This window comes from Somniosus microcephalus, chromosome 5 (assembly GCF_052327205.1).
Source record: "Somniosus microcephalus isolate GS21.2 chromosome 5, FLI_Smic_1.0, whole genome shotgun sequence".
In the NCBI taxonomy this organism is placed as follows: domain Eukaryota; kingdom Metazoa; phylum Chordata; class Chondrichthyes; order Squaliformes; family Somniosidae; genus Somniosus; species Somniosus microcephalus.
Window position 1 is genome coordinate 168,675,155 of NC_140991.1, and position 23,356 is coordinate 168,698,510.

A 23,356-nucleotide genomic window follows, 5' to 3' on the forward strand; every position below is an offset into this window, starting at 1 on the left:
CAGATTAGGGTATGTCCCAATACTGCTCCTCCAAGGTAATTCCGCTATAACCTTCGCAAAACAATGCCCAACACCGCTATATACAAACCTATATATTATAGATTTCATATTTGGTTTGCCATATTTTGGGTATCCCTACTGTAGAATCATATTTTATATTTCTGAATAACCATTCAGCCTAACTGCAAAGCCATTCATAAAATGACTGCTACAATTGTTCAATCTTATGATGCCAATATGGAAGGATACATCCTTTAGCTCAACATCCCAAGCTGGCATCCCAGTTGCATAATTTATATGACTGGTGGAAGGATGTCCATCCTAATTGTTTCCTTCAAAATAAAGGATTTTGATCCTCAAGTCCAGGATTGGTTAAAAATCATCTAAGCTTTTGGAAACTAAACACCTCCCTGGCTTGATGAAACTTTTTTTTCGATCAACAGCCCGAGTAAACAACAACTTCTCCCTGTTAAAAAGGTCTGTCTGCACGTCCTTGGTTTATCCCAAGAAAATCACTCATCTGAATTTGAGGGAAGGTGAAGGCATACATCTTCCTTGTGCAAGTCTCATGAAATAAGGAGCTATAACTTTAAAATAACCCCGATTCCCTAATCTACCGGAAACGTAGTGGCTGATTCAATGGAGGGTAGGGGACAAAAGGGCACTTGTCTTTTCCCTTCCAGGGCTCTGCTACCTACTTTAATAGACAAAGTTAGTCCTTGGACTGAATCTTCGCTCAATCCGAAACACTGATAGTTTCTTAATTGAGAAAGGTCTGGCTGGGTGCTATACACTGAAATCTCCTTTAAGAGCTAACGAAGAGGGGGGGGGGGCGGAGATGTCAACCATACGGCCCGTGGCCCAAATGCATCCGCTGAACATTTTGATCTGGCCCGCAGAGTCTCTTGAAATGAGAAATGAATCTTCTGGCACTGCTTCCAACAGCCCGAGAGAATTGCGCCTTTTAAATTTTGCGCAGCAGCAGTAAGTCATGCGAGGTGGGGTGGAGGAGAATACAAGAGGGCCAAGAACGGGCAGGCAGCGGCTCACAGAAGAGGAAGTAAAAGAACTTTCCTTACTATTTCTACAGTGGTCCATTTAAGGGTTGCTGTAGAACTACAACAACTAGTTGGAGCTTCCACAGCGCATGTTCCAGCTAGTTTTTGCACGGAGTTTGCAGAAGTGTCCTGAAAAAAGGGCCGGACCTACTTTGGATATTTGGATCCATCAAACGCCGAATTCAGGAGGCCGCCAAAGACGCCTAAACAAAACAGTGAGGCCCAATATTTTGGCAGTATGCCACTGGCGCTGATAAGGTGCAGGACCTCGTACTCAAAAATTGATAGACATTGCGCCCATCTTACACCCAAAAAATGGGGGAAATGCATACTACTTTCTTCCCTGGCGTGTCCAAATATTTTCTGTTGGATGTGCTCCACGCCATTGCCAAGATGTCTTTTCTGGTCCACCGTCTAAAATTAGTTTATAAACACCAGGTGTGGCCACTTGGCATGTTTAATCAGCCTTTACTGTAGGCCTGAGAATCAAGAAGTTACTCAAAGTATGAGGCAAACTTCCTACCCAATCACAATTGTAGAGAGACTCTTAGCTGTTTATATTTTTTTTTTAATTAATTTTTTCTGCTGTGGGAGAGGACAGAAATCAGCTCGTCGATCCACAACAATGCCTCAAGCTTTAAAGTCATTTTGCCTCCACCACTCGGCCCAGAAGTCCATTTCCCATTGATAAAAAAGAACATTCTGCTACCAGTCACAGTATTGCCAACCCCACCGCCTCATAAATTAGAAGACAAACTCTTAAAAATCATGAGATTTGGTATAGAAATCAGGAGTTGCTATTTTTTTCCCCAGCCTGACCCCCTTGCTGACCTATGCTCCCGGACAGGAAGCGCATTCGTCCTTCACTAACCAATTACGGACATATGAAATAGGAGCAGGAGTTGGTGGATCGAAGGCCCCGCTGTTGGGTCACTCGCAGGCCTGCCTTGCTCTGCTTTTCAACCGATACTCTTTCCGGAACATAACCTCCATCAGCTCTACAACCCTCAGAGATCTCTGCACTTCTCCAAGTCAGGCCTCTTGCGCATTCTAGATTTTAATCGCTCCACCATTGACGGCCGTACCTTCAGCTGCCCAGGTCCTAAAGTTCTGGAATTCCCTCTATAAACCTCTCCTCCTTTAAGATGCCCCTTAAGGCCGGTGTCGGGAGGAGCAGAGAGCGGCAGTACAGTGAGTACTGAAACTCACTTTCGCGGGCCTTTTTTTTTTAAAAACAGAGGCTTACCAATCTCACAGACCAACGGCGGCGTTCCTGAGCCACGTCACAATTCAAAAAATGACGCAGGCAAGAGGAAGCAGCTGATGGGCGAGTACGGCCAGGTGAGTATTTATACTACTCTATAGTTTGACAGATAAGATTATTAGTTTATAAAATTTAGAAGGTCTTAATTTTTGTGCTTATAGTTTCTAAAGTCTCTGTTGTGTATCGGGGAGTGCTAGTAACCAAGGGCCCTTGAGTATATCATTTAACTGTCGTGTAATTAGTGGTATTGATTTGATTTAAATTAATTAAAATTAATTAAAGGGTAAGTCATGGCAGGACAGCTCGGCCCGTGTCCCTGATGACCATGTGTGCGGGAAGTGTATCCAGCTGCAGCTAGACAGACCGCATTGCGGCGCTGGCGCTGCGAATGGATACATACTGGAGCATCCGTGATGCCGAGGACATCGTGGATAGCACGTTTAGGGAGTTGGTCACACCGCAGGTAAAGGCTGCACAGGCAGGAAGGGAATGGGTGACCACCAGGCAGAGTAGTAGGTGCAGGCTGGTAGTGCAGGGGTCCCCTGTGGCCATCCCCCGCTCAAACAGATATACCACTTTGGATATTGTTGAGGGATATGGCTTATCGGGGGGAAGGCAGCAGCAGCCAACTTCCTGGCACCATGGGTGGTTCAGCTGCACAGGACGGGAGGAAAAAGACTGGGAGAGCTATAGTGATAGGGGATTCTATTGTAAAGGGAATAAATAGGCATTTCTGCGGCCACAAACGAGACTCCAGGATGGTATGTTGCCTCCCTGGTGCAAGGGTGAAGGATGTCTCGGAGCGGTTGCAGGGCATTCTGGAGGGGGAGGGTGAACAGCCAGTTGTCGTGGTGCATATAGGTACCAATGATATAAATATAAAACGGGATGAGGTCCTAAAAGCTGAACATAGGGAGTTAGGAGGTAAATTAAAAAATAGGACCTCAAAAGGTAGTAATCTCAGGATTGCTACCAGTGCCACGTGCCTGTCAGAGTAGAAATAGAAGGATATTTCAGATGAATACGTGCCTAGAGGAATGGTGCAAGGGGGAGGGATTCAAATTCCTGGGATATTGGAACCGGTTCTGGGGGAGGTGGGACCAGTACAAACTGGATGGTTTGCACCTGGGCAGGACCAGGACCGATGTCCTGGGGTAGTGTTTGCTAGCGCTGTTGGGGAGAGTTTAAACTAAAATGGCAGGGGGTTGGGAACCTGTGCAGGGAGACAGAGGAATGGGAAACAAGGATAGAAGCAAAAAACAGGAAGGAGAAAAGCAAAAGTGGAAGGCAGAGAAATCAAGGGTATAAATCAAACAGGGCTACAGTAAACAATAATTCTAAAAGCCCCAAGAGTGTTAAAAAAATAAGCCAGGAGGCTTTGGCCTAGAAATTCAGTTGTTTGCGCCAGCCGCTAGCGCCTTAGGAGGAGATGTGGGGCGCTAGGCGGCTAGCGGCCGGGCGCAGCACGATCTGCGCCTCTCCCCAACTTCAGTAAAGATTTAGCGGCGGCGCAAAGCCTTTGCGCGTGCTCAGCTGCGCGCGCAGATCCTGACGTCATTTCATCGTGCAACGCCCTTTGTTCGCCCCAAACCGGAAATTCAGTGGCGCCGGCCTATTGTGCGCCTGGCGCCCCTAGCGACTGGTAGAGGGGAACGGTTCTCAGTCGCTGCGGGGCGCAAATTAAAGGGCACTCCTCCTGCAGTAGAAAAGGCAGCCATTTTGCAACACTCCTTCTTTGTGAGAAACGGATCTTTGCAGAGAGACAAAGGTAGAGAGCTTTCTGGTTTGGCTCAACACTCGCACAGGTACTTGTGGCTTCAAGCCACAGCTTTCCGCTTGTCTTTAACTTCAGAGCCATAGCATTGATTGGAAACATATAATGGGGGCTGCAATGGGTGCAAACGTTGGCCTTCTCCATTGCATTCAAAGGGCTCACAGACGCCGTGAGAGAGTGGCAGACATGGCCAGACGGAGAGGGGGCAACAGGCGTCGGCAAAGGAGGCCTTACCCACCCAGGGTATACCGCCAGCAGTTCTCATATCTGAACATGTCTGACGCGCAGTGTGTTCGGAGGCTGCGATTCCGAAGGGCGGTGGTCACTGAGATCTGCCACCTGCTTCGCGGAGATCTGCAGCCACATCTGAGGAGCAGGACGTCTCTGTCGGTGGCAGTGAAGGTGACGGTGTCTCAACTTCTATGCCACCGGCTCCTTCCAATCCGCTACTGGGGACATTTCCAACATCTCCCAGTTTGCCGTGCATTGCTGCATCCGCCAGGTGACCAATGCCCTTTTCAGAAGGAGACGTCAGTTCATCTCCTTCTCCATGGCCCTTGTCAAGCAGCAACGGCGTGCAATGGGCTTTGCAGCATTAGCGGGCTTCCCCATGGTGCAGGGCACCATTGACTGCACGTATGTGGCTTTGCGGGCACCTCTGGAGAATGCCGAGGATTACCGCAACCGGAAGGGCTACCATTCGCTCAACGTACAGTTGGTGTGTGACCACAGGCAGCACATCCTAGCTGTCAATGCCCGCTTTCCAGGCAGCAGCCACGATGCCTTCATCCTGCGCCAGACTTCTGTGGCAGACATGTTCCAGGCCCAGCCTCACCCACGAGGATGGCTTCTCGGGGACAAAGGCTATCCTTTGTGCACATGGCTGATGACCCCGCTCCGTGCGCCCAGCACCCCTGCTGAAGAGGGATACAATGACAGCCATCAAGCAACCAGGAACATCACTGAGCAAACAATCGGCGTCCTGAAGCAACGGTTCCGCTGTCTGGATCGTTCCGGAGGAGCCCTACAGTATTCGCCTGAGCGAGTCTCCCATTTCGTGGTCGTGTGCTGCATGCTGCACAACCTGGCTATCCACAGGACTCAACCACTGCCACCAGACATTGGAGGACCACCAGAGGAGGAGGAGGAGGACCAGCAGAGGAGGGAGGCAGAAAGTGCAAGGGCCGCCCGTCGGCGGCTTATTGAACGTGGGTTCTAGGCCCCCTCTCAGGGAATGGCTTGTATGGCACAAGAAGAATGTAGCCGCGCCACAAGCCCTCAGCCGAGCAGGGCAACCAGGACTTCCAGAAGAAAGCATGGACAGTGCGATTTAAGAACATTTATTTCTTTGAAACCTCTGCCCTTCCCACATTACAAACTAATGGAGAGAAGCCCGCCCAAAAAACACAAATCGACCAGTCTCGGCCTTTCAGAAAAACAAATCCACCCTCCCCCTTTAAGAGCTCACTGGCGCCAGAGTGTCTGCCGTCAATCAGCAGCTCGCCGCACCTGCGCTGCGCCCGCCCTCGGGGGTTTCGCCCCAGGCCGCCGGCTTAGCGCCTAATGATAGTCGTGCATCGCCTGTTTTAGCGCAGCAGCAACCTCTTGGGGCGATCGGAGAAGGTGGCGCGAAGTTGCGCCAGCTGTAGCGCCCCAAACGTGGCTATACTGAATTTCTAGGCCTTTGTGTCTTAATGCGAGGAGCATTCGTAATAAGGTGGATGAATTATCTGCGCAAATAGATGTAAACGGATATGATGTAATTGGAATTACGGAGTCATGGCTCCAGGGTGACCAAAGCTGGGAATTCAACATCCAGAGGTATTCAATATTCAGGAAGGACAGGCAAAAAGGAAAAGGAGGTGGGGTAGCATTGCTGGTTACAGAGGAGATTAACACAATAGTAAGGAAGGGTATTAGCCATGATGTGGAATCTGTATGGGTAGAGCTAAGAAATATCATGGGGCAGAAAACGTTAGTGGGAGTTGTATACAGACCCCCAAACAGTAATGCTGAGGTTGGGGATGGCATTAAACGTGAAATCAGAGATGCGTGCAATAAGGGCACAGCAGTTATCATGGGTGACTTTAATCTACATATGGATTGGGCTAACCAAATTAGAAACAATACTGTGGCGGAGGAATTCCTAGAGTGTATACGCGATGGTTTCCTGGACCCATATGTCGAGGAACCAACTGGAGATCAGGCCATCTTAGACTGGGTATTATGTAATGAGAAAGGATTAATTAGCAATCTTGTTGTGCGAGGCCCCTTAGGGAGGAGCGATCATAATATGATCGAATTCTTCATTAAGATGGAGAGTGAAGTAGTTGACTCAGAGACTAGGGTCCTGAATTTAAATAAAGGAAACTATGATGGTATGAGGCGCGAGTTGGCTAGGATGGATTGGGGAACGTTACTTAAAGGGTTGACAGTGGATAGGCAATGGCAAACATTTAAAGATCGCATGGATGAACTACAGAATTTGTTCATCCCTGTTTGGCATAAAAATAAACCAAAAAAGGTGACTCAACCGTGGCTAACAAGGGAAATTAGGGATAGCATAAGATCCAAGGAGAAGACATATAAATTGGCCAGAACAAGCAGCAAAACTGAGGATTGGGAGCAGTTTAGGATTCAGCAAAGGAGGACAAAGGGATTAATTAAGAGGGGGGAAATAGAATATGAGAGTAAGCTTGCAAGGAACATAAAAACTGACTGTAAAAGCTTCTATAGATATGTGAAGAGAAAAAGATTGGTGAAGTCAAGCGTAGGTCCCTTGCAGTCAGAATCAGGGAAATTTATCATGGGGAACAAAGAAATGGCAGAACAATTAAATACATACTTTGGTTCTGTCTTCACAAAGGAGGACACAAATAACCTTCCAGAGATTTCGAGGAACATAGGGTCTAATGAGGGAGGAATTGAATGAAATCAGTATTTGTAGGGGAATGGTGTCAGGGAAATTGACAGGATTGAAGGCCGATAAATCCCCAGGGCTTGATAATTTACATCGTAGAGTACTTAAGGAAGTGGCCCTAGAAATAGTAGATGCATTGCTGGCCATCTTCCAAAATTCTATAGATGCTGGAATAGTATCCATGGATTGGAGGGTAGCTAATGTAACCCCACTATTTAAAAAAGGTGGTAGAGAGAAAACAGGGAATTATAGACCGGTAAGCCTGACATCGGTAGTGGGGAAAATGCTAGAGTCCATTCTAAAAGATGTAACAGCAGAGCACTTGGAAAACAGTGACAGGATCGGACAAAGTCAACATGGATTTACAAAAGGTAAATTGTGCTTGACTAATCTACTGGAATTGAGGATGTAACTGGTAAAATAGATAAGGGAGAACCAGTGGATGTGGTGTATTTGGACTTTCAGAAGGCTTTCGATAAGGTCCTGCATAAGAGATTAGCGTACAAAGTTAAAGCACATGGGATTGGGGATAAAGGTACTGACTTGGATAGAGAACTGGTTGGCAGACAGGAAGCAAAGAGTTGGAATAAACAGGTCTTTTTCCGAGTGGCAGGCAGTGACTAGTGGGGTACCGCAGGGATCGGTGCTAGGACCCTAGCTACTCACAATATATATTAATGATCTAGACGAGGGAACTAGATGTAATATCTCGAAGTTTACAGATTACACAAATCTGGGTGGGCGTGTGTGCTGTAAGGAGGATGCCGAGAAACTCCAGTATGATTTGGACAGTTTGGGCAGATGCAGTATAATGTGGATAAATGCGAGGTTATCCAATTTGGTGGCAAAAACAGGAAGGCAGATTATTATCTGAACGGCAATAGATCGGGAAAAGGGGGCAATGAGACCTGGGTGTCCTTGTACACCAGTCGCTAAAGGTAAGCATGCAGGTGCAGCAGGCGGTTAAGGCGGCAAATGGTATGTTGGCCTTCATAGCGAGAGGATTCGAGTACAGAAGCAAGGATGTCTTGCTGTAGTTGTACAGGGCCTTGGTGAGACCACACCTTGAATATTGTGTGCAGTTTTGGTCGTCTTATCTGAGGAAGTATGTTCTTGCCATGGAGGGAGTGCAGCGAAGATTCACCAGACTGATACCTGGGATGGCAGGAATGATGTATGAAGAAAGATTGAGTCGATTAGGCTTATATTCGCTAGAGTTTAGAAGAGAGGGGAATCTCATTGAAACTTATAAAATTCTAACAGGACTAGACAGACTAGATGCAGGAAGGATGTTCCCGATGGTGGGGGAGTCCAGAACCAGGGGTCACAGTCAAAGGATAAGGGGTAAGCCATTTAGGACAGAGATGAGGAGGAATTTCTTCACCCAGAGAGTGGTGAACCTGTGTAATTCTCTACTACAGAAGGCAGTTGAGGCCAACTTAAGAAATATATCTAACTCCTTGAATATATTTAATAAGGCTAAAGGGATCAAGGGATATGGGGAGAAAGCAGGGACAAGGTACTGAATTTGGATGATCAGCCATGATCTCATTAAATGGCGGAACAGGCTCAAGGGGCCGAATGGCCTACTCCTGCTCCTATCTTCTATGTTTCTAAAATCTACCTCCGTCAGAACTGACCCTCCGACAGTGCAGCAGTCCCTCAGTATTGCACTGGAGTGTTGAGCTGGATTTTGTGCAAGTCGCTGGAGTGGGACTCAAGTGGCTGAATAGCCGCCGCCTAAATGATTTCAGGCTGTGATTTCGGGGGACGTTTTTTTTTTCGTGTTTTGTATTTCGCTCTCCCACCACAGAATTAAAATGTTGCACTGACACCAAACACGTGGCTAATCTGGAAGAGTTGGAGAGAGAACAGCTCCACCCTCTCTCGCGCTGCATTATTATACCCTTGATAAACACAGTAGCCTCCAGGTGTTTTATTACTGTCTCCGTGGGGACAGCGGAGGGATCATTTTACAGGTGAGACACTGGTGTCAGTCTCCGGGTTTGTGCTGGGAAATGTTTGCCCGTCAGCACCTTGCTTTCTCTGCCTCTACCTGTGGACTGTGCCTTCACTCCAGCTCCAGCTTATTTATCTCTGTATGTCAACCGGGAGAAACTTACAGCTGCTCTAAATGAACTTCTAGAAAATTGGGCCAATTACATGAAGAACGCAGACAACATCAGTCAGGAAATAAAACCAGCGGGAGCCCAACATTTGTGTGTGTGGGGTAAGTCTATCTTGAATCCTGCTGGCTCCCTTCAACTTCCAATCGGTTAAAGGATCACTTGAAATCATGTCAAGAAAGCTGGGTGTAAATGGAGATTCATCAGAAGGATATTGAAGTGTTTGAATCAAGTGTTCACCATTCCTCTTTAATTCAAGCATGCGCAAATCGGCATTTAAAAAAATAAATCCAGAGATTTAGGCATTCCATCACAAGTGATGCTTTATTTCACTTCAAAAATCACATAGTTGGCAATACTGCAGTTGTAAGGTTGAAGATTGCCTTATACTAGTTTGAGAATATGTCCCCTCGGCCTACTTTCACTAATTTAAAATTAGTAATCTAACCTTTTCCATACTATTTACTATCTTATCTTTAGAAGATCACCTCTCATAATTCATAGCCCTTACACTAGGGCTCTCTATCCTGAATCCAGTGCTTGAATGCATCGATCTGGTTTCTTGGGGACAAGAATGGGACACAGTTCTCAAGGTGCTGACCAAACCACTGCACAGTTTGATCACCACTTCCTCAGACTTGCATTTTTGGTTCAACATTCTATTGGCTTTGTGATTGGTGCTCTGCACTGGCTGGACCTGTTGAACATAAGAAATAGGAGCAGGAGTAGGCCAATCGGCCCCTCGAGCCTGCTCCGCCATTCAATAAGATCAAGACTGATCTGATCCTAACCGCCAATCTACTATCACAGAACGATCTCCTGAATCTAACAGAATTAGACACATGAAATAGGAGCAGGATCAGGCTACACGGCCCCTGGGCCCGCTCCGCTACCCACAGGGCCATGACCGATCCAAACCTAGACTCATGTCCAAATTCCTGCCCGCTCCCCGTAACCCTTAATTCCCTTTACTTCTAGGAAACTGTCTATTTCTGTTTTAAATTTATGTAATGATGTAGCTTCTACAGTTTTTTGGGGCAGCATATTCCATGGACCTACCACCCTCTGAGTGAAGTAGTTCCTCCTCATCTCAGTTTTGAAAGAGCAGCCCCTTATTCTAAGACTATGCCCCCTAGTTCTAGTTTCACCCATCATCGGGAACATCCTCCCCGCATCCACCCGATCCAACCCCTTCACAATCTTATATGTTTCAATAAGATCGCCTCTCATTCTTCTGAACTCCAATGAGTAGAGTCCCAATCTACTCAACCTCTCCTCATATGTCCATCCCCTCATCCCCGGGATTAACCGAGTGAACCTTCTTTGTACTGACTCGAGAGCAAGTATGTCTTTTCTTAAGTATGGACACCAAAACTGTATGCAGTATTCCAGGTGCGGTCTCACCAATACCTTGTACAACTGAAGCAATACCTCCCTATTTTTATATTCTATCCCCCTAGCAATGAAAGCCAACATTCCATTGGCCTTCTTAATCACTTGCTGCACCTGCATACTAACCTTTTGAGTTTCGTGCACCAGGACCCCCAGATCCCTTTGTACTTCAGTACTTTCCAGTTTCTTGCCATTAAGATAATAATTTGCTCTACGATTTTTCCTGACAAAGTGCATAACCTCACACTTTCCAGTATTGTATTCCATCTGCCAAATCTCTGCCCATTTACTTAGCCTGTCGATGTCCCCTTGCAGGTTTTTTATGTCCTCCTCACTCACTACTTTCCCTCCCATCTTAGTATCATCTGCAAACTTTGATATGTTACACTCGGTCCCCTCCTCCAAAACGTTAATATAGATTGTAAAGAGTTGGGGACCCAGCTCACGAACATGGAGCGCACGAAGACTCCTAGGTCTCTTTCAACTTCATCCTCAGCTATTTCAAATTCATTCATGAAACATATGTATTGCCCATTTTCCTTTCCTATATGCAATGCTTCATACTTATCTGCATTAAAATGTTATCTGCCATTGTTTGACCCACTCATGTTTTGCTTAGTTTATTCTGTATGCCTGCCTGATGACAGTTTCTCTCACCAACCCCCTCCCAAAAATTAGATTAACCTGAACAAACAGGTTTCTTGGATCTCTTGCCACCTCTACTCCAAAAAACATCAGATACATATGAATAATGTTAATATGCTATTCATTGTATTTCCAATTTATCGCTGTACCCTAATAATCTGCCGTTTAGTCACACAGAGCTAACCTGGATATTGTATTAGCATCGTAACCAAGGTAAGTTTATAAATATTGGAAATATCCAAAACTGGATCCCTAGGATGGTCCACTGATGACATCGGTCCCATTAGATCTATTGTTGATCCATTTGTTCCATTTAATCAATTACAAAATATACAACTCCCTTCTTCGTCAGCTTGGCTCAATTGGTAACACACGCCTCTTTGTCAGAGGATTGCTGATTCAATCCTCACTTTTGGACTGAGTAGATAATCTAGGCCAACATTTCAGTACAATACTCTGCATTGTCAGAGGTGCATCTTTCAGATGAGATCTTCCGTGACATTACTCATGATGAGTTGCAGAATATGGTATTTTATAATGCAGGTGTCTTGCATGTCTGCTTGTGCTAGGTGCTTGTCACAACAGTAAATCGGACATCTTTTTCCTGCTTCTGTGCTGTATCATTCTATGACTTTTACATATGTTCTGGGGATTGAATTCCCCAATTGTTCATTTTTCCATGAAATCTGAACATAAATAACCTTGGTGGTTATATGTTCCTTTACTCATGTACTTAATTTTAGCTCTTGCCTTTTATAAAGCTTAGAATGCACAGCAAGATGGGAGGCATGGTGCACAGTTACAGAATATGATATTTTATAATACGGGTGTCTTGCCATGTACCATCCAATGTATTATCCAGTGATTTAATAAGTCAAATTGAGATTTTACTACATTATGACAAATGTAAAGTATATAATACAAGAGAACCAAGCTGAATATAGAAAGTACAGAGGAGATCTAAAACCAATACAGTACAGCTAACTCTTGCGAATCTATTGCGATTTCTGAGTGAAGCATCACTCATGATCTCGTGATGGAACTCCAAAATCTCGGGATTTTAGGCGTGATTCACTAAAGCATTACGCTCTCTCAACAGCGCCAGCTCAAGTGGCGCAATTTTTGAAGGAAGCATTCACTTCTCCCGCCTTCTGCTCAGATTAGATACAGCGTCCAATTCTAGAATGTTTCCGGGCCGGGTTGTCTCTCTATTGGTTGTGCTACGTCAATCATCAAGGGAACAGAGATTCCGTCACCCTCCCACTGCACAGCAGTCAGTGTAACTCTCCATGCAGCAGTTTGACACGGAGGTCGTTGCAGGAGATTCAGGCCACTTTACAGGTCGCGAAACTGGACCCAGCCAAGTTACAACCATCAGTTCACTGCATGTCATTACTGCCTAATGGAACTGGACAAAACACTTTGTAAATACATTGAATTGACAGAGGTAGGGTTCAAGCTATGAAACAGTAAGAGATTGTAGTACAAAGTTTTTCTCTTGCCCTCTTCACCAGAAAGAATCTGTAAAGCTTTTTGTAGCTTAGAAGCTTAGAATGGACAGCAAGATGGCAGGTCTGGTGTGCCAGGATAGAAGTTAGTCACCTTCAGATATCTTCATGTTAGGTACCTGCAATGAAATCTGTTTGTCTTGATCCTGTATTCGTTTTGCACTCATGTATATTACCCTCCCCCAATGTGTATAGTTTCACTTCCTCTTTCCCGACTAACCTGGGAGGTTCCAGGTCTTGGCTCTTGGCTCTGCCCCTGACTTCTCTTACATAAAGATCCCAGGATCTGTATGACTCATTCCTGTGAACCAGTCGGCGTGTTGAGATGTTAGCTCTGATCTTAGTGATTAAAAGCCAACTTGTTTAAGTCTATAACTTCTAGTTTTGTGGTTATTGAAGGCCCATCAGTACCTCCTTGCTGATTCTAGGACTGCCCCTAATGCTCTCAGACCCAAAACCTTCCTCCACAATGTTCCAAGAAGCCAGGTCTGCCCTAATGTTCGCCGACAACCCCTTCCTCCCACTCCCCAGAGTATTGTTCGACCTCAAGATCCCATCCTAGATTGTTGGGCCCTGGGCCTCTTCCCAGATCACAGGGCTGCCACGAATGATGAAAAGTCAGTGTCCCAAGTAATATTAAAAGCATAACACTCGTCCTTATAAAGCTTACAACCCACCATAAGCAATGCTACAGGAGATCTGCTAGTATATTGAAATCTAGCCTGCCATGCTCTCGTGATCCTGCACTGCTCCCAGGTAGTTCTGAAAGCATAATACGAGTTCTTATAGTATGCATCATTTTCATAATTGGACAGCTGGTTTACCAGTGAGGATCACAGGTCAGTCCTGGGGGTGGAAGGAAATCACAGGAGGCACCAGGAAGACGACAAATAGACCAGGATCAAAAATTGTAGGTAACTGGACGTAATCAGACACTGCGCCAACCATGAAGTGCTCACAGCACTTTCAGAACTGAACTGACATTTACCAAAGATCACACATCATGCTGGGGTGTGGCTCAGGATAGTAGGCAGCAAGGGGAGGATTGAGACAGGCTGGAGCCAGCAACTAACAGCAGCAGGCTCCAGCTCAAAACTGAACCATCATGGCACGGCAGCACGCAAGCACACAATAAATTATGGATTTGACATTGTAAACCAATTTTTATGAATCATCTGACACTTACACACACTGTCCACCTTGTTGACCTGCAACAGGCCATGACTTCCAACAGCTAATGTCAGATACCCAAGTGACATGTAGCTTCCCTGTCTCCAGTCTCAAAGTGCAGAGACACATTCCAGTAAGTGTAAGGATGCTGCGATTCCCCCTTCCTAAAATCTCAACACCCCCTCCCCATCCAGTGTCAAGCGGAAGCATTTATGTCCAATCCTGGAAGCTCACCTTTTAAACGACCCCGCCCTCAAAACTGTTTGCACTTGATGTACCCTCCAGTCATCGTGTCTCAGCTGCTACGCATACATCAACCATCAAATCATGATCATCTGTTTTGTCTTTGGGTTGTTATATCCTTTCTTGTTTACTTTAGATATTTTTTGGTTTGCGTTTCATATTATGACTATACTTGAACCCTAGGTCCACAAATCCTCATGTTTAAACTTGCCCTGACAACTAAATAAAATTCCATCCTGTTCCCAGGACATAAACAACAAACTTTTTTGTTTTAAACAGATTCTCACTACTGGTTCTATCCCATGCCTTTCCTGAATACCCCTCGTTTTCGAAAGACAGCAGAACAACAAAATACACAGGACTTTTATTTTAAATTTTAATGTCCAAATACATTTATTAAAAAGTCAAAGAAGCAGCAGCAAAACAACATTTTTTTGAAATGCTCATTAAACTTTGTTAGCTCCTCAGGAAAAAAAACAAATAGTTTGCAATTCGTGCTAAACTATGCGGTAATTAATTTCCATACACAAGTGGTTACTTTTCCCTTTGCTTACCAACTAAGGAAGTTATCTGGCTTAACTAGCTCTTTCGGGACATATTCTCTGAAGACTCCATATTGACTGCGATTTGAAAAAGGATCAGCTGATAATTCCCTTGATAGTGGTGACTAAAGCTTTGTGAATTTGAAGAGCTGATTGTCCAATTTAAAAAGAGCTGCCAATCAAACTAGTTTGAGCACATCACACCAAATGTTTGTATTTAAATTGAGTAGCCTGACCCCTTCCTCAGACAAACCAATTATTGCAATTAAATGAACCTTCCTTGTGACTAAAGCAGGTTTTTAAACCCCTTATAAGCTTTATACAATTAAAGCAGCAAATATCACACTAATATTTAAATTATTACAAGTTTGTCACTTCTTCCACTTTATATATCACATGAAAAACTAATCCTCTTCAAAATTAGAGAAGCCATAAAATGTTTCCCTTTTTCAATTTCAACTGATCAAAGCAAAGTTTTTACTATATATATCCTAAATCAAGAAAGGTAAACAATGTTAATGAAAAAAACTCAAATGGCATACCTTTATTATCAAAATAAAATTATGTTGGGGATGGTAGGATAGTGGTATGGGTTACTGGACAAGTAATCCAAAAACCTGGACCAATAATCGAGAGAATGAAAGTTCAAATCCCACCATGGCAGTTTGAGAATTTGAATAAATTTTTAAAAACATCTGGAAATAAAATATGACAATACCAGTAAATGTGACCATGAAACTGTTGGATTGTCATAAATAAAACCCGAACTGGTTCAACAACGTCCTTTAGGGAAGGAAACCTGTTGTTTTCACCTGGTCTGGCCTATATGTGACTCCAGACCCACACCAACCTGGTTGACTCTTAACTGCCCTCTGAAATGGCTTCGCAAGCCACTCAATTGTACCAAAGCAAAGAATGGATTGCAGTGGCTCAAAGCAGTGGCCCACCACCACCTTCTCAAGGGCAACTAGTGATGGGCAATAAATGCCGACTATGACAGCGACATCCACATCCCAAAAATCAGTGGAAAATGCTCTAACAATTCCAGAATAGGGAAGGAAAAGTATCTAAAGTTATAGGGGAAAAAAATGGAGTCACGCCCCCTTTGGGGCGCTAACTTCGCCAGGAGAATTAGTGCCCCCGTGGCCGAAATTCATTGATAGCGCCCCAAGAGGGAAGCGGGGTGCTACTGGAAGCACCTTCCGCCCCTTCTTATGGAGAGGGGCATTGCACAGCGCAACCCAGCGCCGAGCTGGGCCGCCAGGGATCGGAGTGCCGGCAAAAGAGCCCGGCACTCAAGAGAAGTGTTGGACTCACTGATCGCAGCCGGCACTCCGCTGCCGTCCCCGGCACTCGGGGGAGGCTGGGGATGGCAACAAAGGCAGCGGCTGGCAGGTGGCTAGCAACAAAAATAGCCGCCCGGCACTTTCTCTTTAATTAGCGCCGCCCCGGCCGCAGGTAGGCCCCACTGACCCCGTCGGACATAGCGTCCGGCGATGCTACCGAAGACTGCGGCTGGGGTGCGAGTGGAGCGTTGCGCACGGCGATGAAGTCATTGCCAGCGGCACAGCACCACGGGGTGCTAACGGTTACCGCCACCGCTAACCTCCCGCTGAATTTCGTGGGAGGCGTTGGCAGTGCCGCGCCCGGGCGCTAGTTGCTTTGTGCCCTGTTCGCATCCACTTAGGCGCTAACGGGAGGCGCAAAGCAACCAAATTTTTAAGCCATAGACTCTAACCTTGCGAACAATTCATCATGGCACACACTACATATAATCACCGTGACTTTAGCCAAGCTGAGGGTTTAAAGTACATGCCAGCCTTGCAAATCATTCCACATGATCATGATTAGTAAGTCAGCATGAGCAGAACATTTAAACAAAAACAGTATTTACAATAATTAAATAAAAACTAACTGTTATTGTAGCATACTTATTTCCAGCAGGTAAAATAAACATATTACATCAATTTACATCTAATCTACAGACAGAAACAGGCCATTCAGCCCAGCTGGTCTATGCCAGCATACAAGTTCCATATTAACCTCCTCCCATCCTCCTTCATCTAACGCCATCAACATAGCCCTCGATTCCTTTCTCCCTTATGTGTTTATCTAGCTTCCCCATAAAAGCGTCCAGGCTATTTGCCTCAACTACTCCCTGTGGTACTGCATTCCACATTCTCACTACTCTTAATAGGTTCTTCGAGAAACTTAAGAAATAGGAGCAGGAGTAGGCCATTTGGCCCTTCGAGCCTGCTCCGCCATTCAATAAGATCATGGCTGATCTTCTACCTCATCTCCACTTTCCTGCACTATCCCCATATCCCTCGATTCCCTTAATATTCAAAAATCTATCGATCTCTGTCTTAAATATACAGAACGACTGAGCCTCCACAGCCCTCTGGGGTAGAGAATTCCAAATATTCACCACCCTCCAAGTGAAGAAATTTCTCCTCATCTCAGTCCTAAATGGCCAACCCCTTATTCTGAGACTGTGACCCCTGGTTCTGGACTCACCAGCCAGGGGAAAGAAAACATCTTCCCTGCATCTACCCTGTAAGAACTTTGTATGTTTCAATGAGATCGTCACTCATTCTTCTAAACTCGAGAGAATATAGACCTAGTCTACTCAAGCTCTCCTCATATGACAATCCCCCATTCCAGGAATCAGTTTGGTGAACCTTCATTGCACTTCCTCTATGGCAAGCATATCCTTCCTTAGGTAAGGAGACCAAAACTGTACACAGTACTCCAGGTGTGGTCTCACCAGGGCCCTATATAATTGCAGTAAGACATCTTTACTCTTATACTCAAATCCTCTTGTAATAAAGGCCAACATACCATTTGCTTTCCTAATTGCTTGCTGTACCTGCATGTTAACTTTGTGATTCATGTACAAGGACACCCAGGTCCCTCTGAACACCAACATTTCCCAATCTCTCACCAGTTTAAAAAATACTCTGCTTTTCTATGTTTCCTACCAAGGTAGATAACTTCACATTTCTCCACATTATATTCCATTTGCCATGTTCTTGCCCACTCACTTAGCCTGTCTATATCCCCTTGAAGCCTCCTTGCATCCCCACCCAGCTTTGTATCATCAGCAAACTTGGATATATTACATTTGGTCCCCTCATCTAAATCATTGATGTAGATTGTGAACAGCTGAGGACCAAGCACTGATCCTTGCAGTACCCCACTAGTACCCAAAAATGACCAGTTTATTCCTACTCTCTGTTTTCTGTCTGTTAACCAATCCTCAATCCATGCTAATATATTACCCCAATCCCAGGAGTCCTAATTTTGTTTAATAACCTCTTGTGTGGCACCTTATCAAATGCCTTCTGAAATCCAAATACACCACATCCACTGGTTCCCCCTTATCTATTCGGCTAGTTACAACCTCAATAAACTCTAGCAAATTTGTCAAACACAATTTCCCTTCCATAAATCCTTGTTGACACCAAGTGCCGTTACCACGTCCTTAATAATAGATTCTAGCACTTTCCCTACTACTGATGTCAGGCTAACTGGTCTGTAGTTCCCAGTTTTCTCTCTCCCTCCGTTCTTAAATAGTGGGGTTAAATTTGCTACCTTCCAATCTGTGGGAACTGTTCTAGAATCTATGGAGTTTTAGAAAATGACAACCAATGCATCCACTATCTCTATAGCCACCTCTTTCAAAACCCGAGGATGTAGGCAATTAGGTCCAGGGGATTTATCGGCTTTCAGTCCCATTAATTTTTCCAGTATTTTTTTAAATTTTTTATTTTTAAACTTAATACTAATTTCTTTCAGTTCCTCATTCTCGCTAGACCCTTGGTTGTCCACTATTTCCGGAAAGTTTTTTGCATCTTCATCCGTGAAGACAGACACAAAGTATTTGTTTAATTTCTCTCCCATTTCCTTATTCCCCATTTTAATTTCTCCTATTTCAGCCTGTAAGGGACCCACATTGACTTTCGCTAATCTTTTCCTTTTTAAATACCTATAGAAGCTTCTAGTCTGTTTTATGTCTCTCGCTAGTTTGCTCTCATATACTATTTTCCCTTTCTTTATTAATTCCTTAATCCCCCTTTGCTGAATTCTAAAATCTTCCCAATCCTCAGGCTTACTACTCTTTTTGGCAACATGAGTCTCTTCCTTTGATCTAATACTACCTTTAACTTCTCTTGTTAACCACAGTTGGACCAGTTTCCTTTGGGGTTTTTGTGCCTTAAAGGGATGTATATTTGTTGTAATTTAATTCCCTATTGGATTTATTAGTGACCATCTTGTATCTATGGCCCCTAGTTTTTGAATCTCCTACATGTGGAAACACCTTCTCTATCTAACCCCTTCATTTAAAGACCTCTATTAGGTCACCTCTCAGCCATCTTCAATCCAGCCTGTTCAGTTTCCTGATAACTTTAGTTGTGGGATCATCCTTGTAAATATTTATTTGAACCTTCTCCAATGCTTCTATATCCTTTCTATAATATAGAGACCAGAACTGTTCACAGTACTCCAAGTGCGGTCTAACCAAGGTTCTATACAAGTTTAATATGCTTTTATTCCCTGCTTTTCCATTTCTACCTGTAGTGGCGCTTCTTAGTTTCCAAACAGGCAGGCCACTGGGCTGTGGGGCTTTTAACATCGAGTAGACGCGTGTCGAAATAAAACGTTCCCAAACGTAGCTTTGTCTTTTAAACGGTTTACTATAACACTTAACAAACAGAATTACAAAGCAAACACGTATAAACGAACACAGTCAAAACTGTACTGCTCCAAACCTCACAGCTTCTGCCTCTTTCACCACGTGCAGTTTAAAACTGTAAGATGGCTGCACCCATGTGTGGCTTAGGGACTGTTCCATTGTGGCAAGAATGAAGGGGGTGTCGGACTATACTACTGGAGCAAGAAAATAGGGGGTTTCTTAATACAATAAGTCGTTCAGGTAAATTAACTGTATTATGCCATTTAGCCACTATTTTAAAGTATTTTCTTAAGCTTTTATGGCTCTTACATTCCGGCCCCTAATTGACTAGGCACATGAAGCATATCAATTACTCAAACATTAAGACTCATAAACTAATGAGTTCAACATATTTACAATACAAGTGTCCACTTTTTTCTTTCGTTCAGGAGCTTTTCACGCTGCTTCTTGTAGCAGGCAGAGCTTTGTGATCGGTCTCTCCAGGGTACTGGTCTTGGTTTGCAAACAGACGTGACGAACGACGCCTCTGGAGTCTGGCATGGTCTTAATTATTTTTCCCATCAACCAAGAATTTCTAGGGGCTGAATCATCCACGATTAAGACAATGTCTCCGACGATGAAGTTCCTCTTTATTTTGGACCATTTTTGACGCTCCTGTAGCAGAGGTAAGTATTCTCTTGTCCATCTGGTCCAGAAGAGGTCTGACATATACTGAACTTGCCTCCACTTCCGACGGGCATACAGATCTTCCTTTTTGAAGACTCCCGGGGGCATGGCTGGCTGTGTTTTCAACAACAACAGGTGGTTCGGAGTCAGGGCTTCGAGGTCATTGGGATCATCTGATGTCTTAGTTATCGGTCGGTCATTAATGATGGCTTCGACCTCGCACAGAACGGTTTGGAGTCCCTCGTCGTCCAGCGCTTGCTGCTTCAGTACAGAACTGAGTAGTTTTCTTACGGTGCGTATCTGTCTTTCCCAGACACTTCCGTGGTGGGATGCAGCCGGAGGATTGAAGATCCACTTAATTCCTGTTTGCATCATGGCTTCCTGTATTTTAAGCTGATTCCAACCTTCAATAGCTTCCCGTAGTTCTCTCTCCACTCCGACGAAATTAGTGCCATTATCAGAACGCATAATGGACACCTGTCCTCTTCTACAGACAAAGCGCCGCAAGGCGTTAGTACAGGAATCAGTGTCAAGCGTGTGTGCCACCTCAATATGAACTGCTCTGATGGTCAAACAAGTGAAAAGCACACCATATCTCTTGACAAGGCTCCGTCCTCGCTTTACCTCGAAAGGCCCGAAATAGTCCACCCCTACGTTTGCAAATGGGGGCTTGTCTGGTAACAAACGGTCTTCAGGCAGGTCTGCCATTTTCTGCTCCCCAGCTCTAGCGTGTAACCGTCTGCAAACAATACATTCAGAGAGTATTTTTCTTATTACGGAATTAGCTCCTGGAATCCAGTATCTTTGTCTTAGCTTCGCAAGCACGTGATTCCTCCCACTGTGTCCAATACTCTGGTGTATATGCTGAAGAATGAGAGTAGCAACCCGGAGGTCCTTAGAAAGGATAGCAGGATGCTTGGCCTCCTCTGGCATAGCAGATTTGTTTAGTCTCCCTCCCACCCTCAGTACTCCATCTTGCAGTGTAGGGTCCAGCTTGTAGATATGACTACCTTTCTTGATTGGAGTATTTTGCTGTAGAGCTTCGGTTTCTTCTGGGTATCTTTGTCTTTGACTGAAGCAAACTATCTCCTTCTCAGCCTTGGCCAAATCCTCCACGGTCAATGAATTCTTGCTCAATGTGGTCTTGTGCTGATACATATACTGCTGTAGAAGCATTCTCTGCTAATCAGGGTTACTTTCAGACTGACTGATAGTGGCTCGGTACTCTTTTCTCTTACCGCTCAGGTGTAGCAGCAACTCTTTCAACCTTAGAAACCATGCAACTGCTTTCCTCAACTGGTGCCATCCTGAGAAATGGTTAACAAGCTTGTTCACTGTGTCAAAGTTCTCTTTCGTAGTTATGAAATTTACTGTGACTGATCTCTTGACTTCGACGTCGTCTTCAGTAATCTGACTTGGCATATCTGGTCTTTCTGGCCATGATCTCTCTGTTTCCAGCAGATAACTTGGGCCTTGTATCCAAGTTTCACTCCTCATGAAGTTTTCAGCCTTCAATCCCCGTGAGGCTTGATCTGCTGGGTTTAATGAGGTGTTTACATACCTCCATTGAGATGGTTGTGTAGCTTCTCTAATGGATGAGATTCTGTTTGCTACGAAGGTCTTGAAGCGTATCTTCTCATTCTCTATATACTTCAGCACCGTCGTGCTATCCGTCCAGAAGACAGATTCTTCTAATGGGAGCTGTAACTCTTTACGCATCACCTGGTCAACTTTAACTGCAACAACCGCTGCCGTCAATTCCAGTCTCGGGATGGTGACCTGCTTCAGCGGAGCCACCCTGGATTTTCCCATGAGGAAGGCACAATGTTTCTGGCCCTGTTGATTTGTCAGCAAGAGGTAGGTAGCCGTGCCATAGCCGTCCTCACTGGCGTCCGAGAAATGATGTAGTTGAGCCGTCTTTGTAACTCCAAAACTCGCGGGCTTGATGCATCTACTGACGTTGAAGCTAGAAAGTTGTTGCAAATCTGTCAGCCATCTGTGCCATCTCTGAGCTTGACCTTCTGGGATATCTTCATCCCATCCTCTCTTGTCTCTACACAGCTCTCGTAGCATCAGCTTCACCGGCAGAATGAGTGGTGCCAGGAATCCGAGAGGGTCGTAGATACAACTGACCACGGAGAGAATCCCTCGTCTTGTGGATGGTCTTTCGTTCACCATTATCCTGAAGTTGAACGTGTCTGACTCGATGCACCATTGTACACCAAGAGCTCTCTCGATAGGAAGGACATCGTGGCTCAGGTCCAGATCTTTGACTTCAGTGGCTCTTTCCTTTTCTGGGATAGAAGCTAGAACTGCTCTGCTGTTGCTTATCCACTTAGTCAGATGGAATCCTCCATTCGAACACAGAGTTCTAAGGTCTCTTGACGGTGCGATGGCATCGTCTTCTGTTGACACGGACTTCAGACAGTCATCGACATAAAAGTTTCTGAAGATTGTCTCCACAGCCTCGGATGGTGCTTTGCCCTTGCCGTCTTCTGCAGTTTTTCCTGAGAGCGTAGCTTGCACAGCTGGGAGATGATGTGGCTCCAAACAGGTGTACGGCCATTCTACATTCCACCATTGCTTCACTAACGTCGCCATCTGGCCACCAAAGGAAACGCAGAAGATCAGCATCTTCGTCAGGGATTCTGACTGGGTAGAACATTGATTCTATGTCTGCCATCATGGCAACGAGCTCTTGTCTAAACCTAGTCAAGATGCCAATGAGGGTATTAGTAAGATCAGGACCTTGAAGCAGCTGGTCATTCAATGAAGTTCCTCTGAATGAGGCGGCGCAGTCAAACACTACACGGATCTTTTTCTTCTTTGGGTGATAAACCCCGTGATGAGGAATATACCAGACCCTTCCATCGTCTCTGTTCAACTGTTCTTCGGGCACTTTTACAGCATAGCCTTTCGCTATGATGTTTCTCATGAAGTCTTTGTAGTCTTCGTGAAAGTCGGGGTTCTTGTTCAGCTTTCTCTTTAGACTGATGGCGCGTTGCTCTGCTATGCAGCGATTGTTCGGCATCTTCGCGGTCTGTCTTCTCAGTGGCAAACCAATGTGATAGTGGCCATCAATGAACTGTGTAGACCTTGTCATCAAACCCATGAACTGATGGTCTTCTTGTGACATCTCTGTCTTTTCCTCACAGCTGCGTTCTGAGAAGTCTGCGTTGAACTGCTGTATCAACAGCTCTTCAATGCTTGCGATAGAGATGCGATTAACTGTGACGTTTTGTCGTTCCTCCTTGTTCGACTTGTGGCCATCATCTCTCCTTACCGGTCCATTGATTACCCATCCAAGGGCTGTCCTGACGGCGTAGGGTCCGTCATCCTTGCTGTTTATCAC

The 23,356-nt window shown here is 45.0% G+C and overlaps 1 protein-coding gene across 15 annotated transcripts in view; it reads right to left on the reverse strand.

The window, feature by feature from the left end:
* Positions 1 to 23,356, reverse strand: part of snx13 (sorting nexin 13) — a 310,603-nt gene that overhangs the window by 156,677 nt on the left and 130,570 nt on the right. Inside the window, exon 6 of one of the 15 annotated variants that reach the window (XM_085988429.1) lies at positions 19,218 to 19,347. The exons of the other annotated variants lie outside the window; for them this stretch is intronic. The gene's annotated coding sequence lies outside the window, so the exon portion shown is untranslated. The remainder of the gene's footprint in view (positions 1 to 19,217; positions 19,348 to 23,356) is intronic. 15 annotated transcript variants of the gene reach the window in all.